Below are 4,849 nucleotides of genomic sequence, written 5' to 3'. Positions count from 1 at the left end.
CCCGCCGTGCCCGCGCCGCCTCGGCGCGCTTCCCGCCCAGGTGCTCCATCTCCGCCTTCGCCGCCGCTGCTGCGGGCCGCCGCCGCAGCCGCCGCCAAGCGCCTCAGCCGGGAGCGGAGGGCGGAGACCCGCGCGCGGCCATCTTTACTGCTCCGCTGCCCGCGCCGCCCGCACTCCCCCGCAGCCTCAGCACGCAGGCGCGGCGGCGCCCCGGTTGCATCACGGGACTTATAGTAGGAGATCCGCGCGTCCCCCTTCTCCCGGGCGCACCCGCGCCCAAAGGGAACTACAAGTCTCTGGATGCATCGGGAAAGAGGCGCGGCCCGGTGGGGGGAGAGGGGGGCTCCCTGCTTGGCCGCGGACGCGCGGGGTCACCTCTGCCCCGAAGCGAGAGCTGTCCCCCGCCCGAGTCACCTCCGCGGGCTTGTTGGGAGTCGTAGTTTATTCTTGTTCTGACTTACAGCTAATCTCGGCTCCCTAATTATCACGTCAGTCTTTTGAAGTGGAAAAGGGGTCGGTAATTATCCCTACTTTCTATTGGGGAAAACTGGACGGAAAGTACCCGAAACTCTCAAAACCGTGTCCTGGTTGTAAATGTAATTTAGAACGCATTAACAGGTGGCCCTGAAGAGATCCTGGGAATGATGCTCGCAGGTACAGAGGGAAGCGCTTTCAAGTTCATCTCTCCTCCCAACAGGTTACTTGACTTCTCCGAGCCTGATTTGTAAAATGGGAAGAATACCTTAGAGAATTCCCTGGAGGTCCAGAGGTTAGGACTCGGCGCTTTCACGGCAGGGTGCGCCGGTTCAGTCCCTGCTCGGGAACGAAGATCCCACAAGACCCGGCGCGGCCAAAAAATTTAAAAAAAAAAATCTGACAGGGCGGTCGTGTGGAGCGGATAAGATAATACATGCAAGGATATCTAGTACTATCTCTGTGCGTATACCAGTTCACAATAAATATTAATTTCCCTTCTGTCTCTCTCCTCCTCTTCTACCCTTTACATGGATCTTACGTTTACTTGGGAGGCATATGTGAGACATATATCCCGTCTTCCATGATTTTTTTCCCAAAGCTACAAAAAAATACTATGGTGCAAACACAATATTGTAAGTCAACTATAGTTCAATTAAAAAAAAAATACCATGCACGTCCTAAATTCCTAAGGCAGCACGCAGGCCATTTTCATATTCACAGTGAACTTGGTTATTAAAACCTGTCAGGTTGACTCAGTAACTTTAACTCCCCAGGGCTTTAGCCCTGGACAAAACTTAACTGTTTTCCATTATGATAGAGAACATATACAATTATTAGGTTCTTTGAACTTTCCTGTATGGTTGAAGTTTTTCATTTAAAAAAATGTTGCAAAAATGATTAGGTCGTTGTAAAGGGAAACTTTACTATGTTCTATCATGTGCCTCAATTTCCCCTGAGACAAGCCAAGAATCAAATCAAAAAGGGACATATAAATGTAAATTATTACGTCTATCCATATATGCTTTAATTAGGTATCCTTGAATTCTTTATAAATACTAATTAAGTCATACATCTTTGAGAACTGTGAAGAACAATGTGCATAAAAAGATGTAATACTGTATACCTTATATAGCCATATTTTCCTTGCATTAATTTAGTCACCATAGAACTTCTCATGCCTCATCATCTATTGGAATTAAAAATTCTGTGTGAGGTTTACTTTGTAACTTGTCAGCATGGAACCTCTTCGTATTCCAACTCAGCCTCTTGCTGATAATTAAAATTGTTCACAAGCTCTCAAACAGAACTGTCCCTACAGAACAAAAGAAATATTGATATTAAACCAGATAGGAAATAATACTTAGCTAGGAACCTAACCCTCTTCAAGAAACCATTATTAGCTGAACTCTGCTAGTCTGGCAAGGAAGCAAGAAAGTAAGAGAAGGGCAAGTTTTCAAATTTCAGCAAATTGCTGAAATCTCAGGAAACAGATCTCTGACAGCAACCCACGTGCACCATTTTAATATTATGATCCTGGTACACAATATCGGCTCAAAAAAAGTATGTATAATTGGACCATATATTTTACATACTGGTTTTCTAATAAGGATTTTTAAACTGGGGTAAAATTTTCATGGATCGATAATGTTATACTTCTTCTGGCTGTATTCTTTTCGCATTCAGAATCAGGAAAGAAGAAACATCTGGTTCCGGTTGTCAAAATAAGCTAAAATTGGCCAAGTCCGAGTTAAATCCATACTTTCCCAAGCGGTATGAACTTAAATCTCAATAGGAACAATTCAGTCTCAATACTAGGAAGTTCCAGGTAGTACGTTACTGTATCTATTTTACTTGCTTTTTTCCTGAGGTAGTAAGAAAATGATATCCTCTTTGGAGATGTTAAAGAAAAATATAAGTAGTTAAGTTCCTTACATAATTTAAGTGCAAACCTACCTGGAAGGAGATGAATCTTCCAGCTCTGTGATTACGGAATGCAGTGATAATTATTATAATCTAATTAATTTAACTTGCTCAGCCAAAAAAAAGTTATGCCACCAAAAAAAACGACAACAACAACAAATCAATCTGTGTATAATGATTTGAAACTCTTTTCAAAATTAAAATCATCTAAGTTTTTTTCTGAAACGTCTTCCTCCAAGCAGGGGTCTCTGAGAGTAAACTTAAACAATAAACTTATACAATTGTTTACTACCATTAAACAAACATGAGAGTTTAGATTTCGTAAATATTCTAAAGAAAAAAATATTTTATATGCAAGTGAATAAATCCTGACAAATAATCCTGTGTATAAGTAAAACATAATTTTTATACTTTTTTCTTCCAGTTTTACTGAGATATAATTGACATACAGCACTGTATAAGTTTAAGGTGTGTGGCATGATGATCTGACTTACATACATCATGAGATGATGACCACGGTAAGCTTGGTGAATAGCCAGCATCTCATATAGATAACAAAATAAAAGAAAAACAAAAAGCTATATTTTGTGACGAGAACTCCTAGGATTTACTCTCTTAACTGTCATATATAACCATACAGCAGTGTTAATTATATTTATCACATTGGACATTATATCTCTAGTACTTATTTATCTTATAACTGGAATTTGTATCTTTTGACCACCTCCATCCAATTCCCCTGCCTGCGGTAAACCACAAATCTGTTCTCTTTTTCTATAAGATTTGTTTGTTTGTTGAAGTATAATTAACCTATAAACTATGTCAGTTCCTGGTGCACAACATAGTGATTTGGTATTTTTACACATTACAAAACCATCACAATTTTTGAACTTTTAAATGTACTAAGTGCACCAGCTATGATGCACATACTCTGTTGTATAAAGTGAGGAAACTTTTATTAAATAATAATTTCCCATACATTTAAAACATGAACTACAAATTAGAATACTCCATTCTTTAAAGCAGTGACACTGGTTCAGCTTATGAAAACCTTTCAGCGTGGCCTCTGTTCCCACCAGTTAACATACCTCCCTCTGGTGGACAAACAGAGACTGTACACTTAGCCCATGGAGTTCCTTCTGTTTTTCTTTTTTCTTTTATCCAATTCTTTCGGTTTGGCTTCCAAAACTACAGGTCTTTGCTTGTTTTATCATACTATCTCTCCTTTCCACCAGACTCAACATAGTGCCTGGTTTTTCTAAGAGACACTTTTAAGACTCGATTCTCAGAAAACCACCCGAGAAAGTAATCAATTTCAGCTCCGAAGACAGAACTGTAATTGTGACACAGTTACAGTTGGGGTGGAAAATGAGACAAGACATTGAAGAAATTAAAATAGAAAATATCAGTACTAAAATAAGCAGCCAGCTCCAGAATTAAGACAGAAAACACTTCCCCACAATGAGTAAATGCTAACAGTAGGTGCGAACCCGACAGCTAACTGGACAGTAACAGGATTCCTGTGTGATTCGCAGCTCCCCTCGTGGCTCACTCCCACAGCCGACGTGAGGCCCCGGGAGCGCCGCGGACCGTCCTGGAGAGCGCGGGTCTGCGGGGCAGAGGGGACGCCCCACGCAGAGGGCTACTGAACGCAGATCTGGGCTGAACGCACAAATCCCGCAGCGGTCGGACTGTACCGGTCCGCAGGTTTAGGAGAACCGGCCGCCCCTCCCGCGGCCGGAGCAGGAGGCGAGGGTGGGTGCGGCCTCCGGCCGGCAGTGCAGGCCGAACACGACGGACGCTCCCAGCGCGGGAAGCCAGGGCCGCCGGGCCGCGCGCCCCAAGTCGGAACCCGGCTCCGAACCCCCAGTCCCTCAGATTCCGTTGAATTGCCGGAGCGCCCTCCGCGGGTATGACTGTCCTGGAGCGGCAGCCCCTCCGCGTGAAAGATCTTGACCGCAGCCCCTTCTCCAGATCAGATTCTCCCGGTTCCTCCTACCACGCCTATCGCTCGGACAGACGGAGCCAGTCCCGAGACAGTTCCCGCGCGCCGCGCCCCTGTTCAAAGCGCGTGGGCGTGGCCCGCTCGGAGCCTAGCCAATCGGAGCCCGCGCTCCTCCCGGGCGGCGCTCCGGACCAATCACACCCTCGCGGGCGGGAGGCGGGGCGACGCAACTGTCGAGCTCGCGCAGGCGTGGTGCAGGCTGGTCGGCGCCTCTGCACTGCGAAGGGCGTCAGCGCAGGTGAGAGAGCGGGTGCTTCGGCTTTTCTGCCGAGAGGCCGCCCGCGGGGGTTTGCGGGGTGGGGTTGGGGGGGCGGCTTTCTGCCTGTCGGAGGACCTTCCTCTTCTCCGACTATCGGCTGTGGAACGGAGGCTCTGGATGTCTTGACAGCCGTGGAGGGCGCGCGCCCCCGGCCTGTCACCCTGTCCCCCGGCCGCCCCAGCCGTCTC

This window comes from Lipotes vexillifer, unplaced genomic scaffold (assembly GCF_000442215.2).
Source record: "Lipotes vexillifer unplaced genomic scaffold, Lipotes_vexillifer_v1.1 scaffold1201, whole genome shotgun sequence".
NCBI classification, from domain to species: domain Eukaryota; kingdom Metazoa; phylum Chordata; class Mammalia; order Artiodactyla; family Lipotidae; genus Lipotes; species Lipotes vexillifer.
This window is presented reverse-complemented; position numbering follows the sequence as displayed.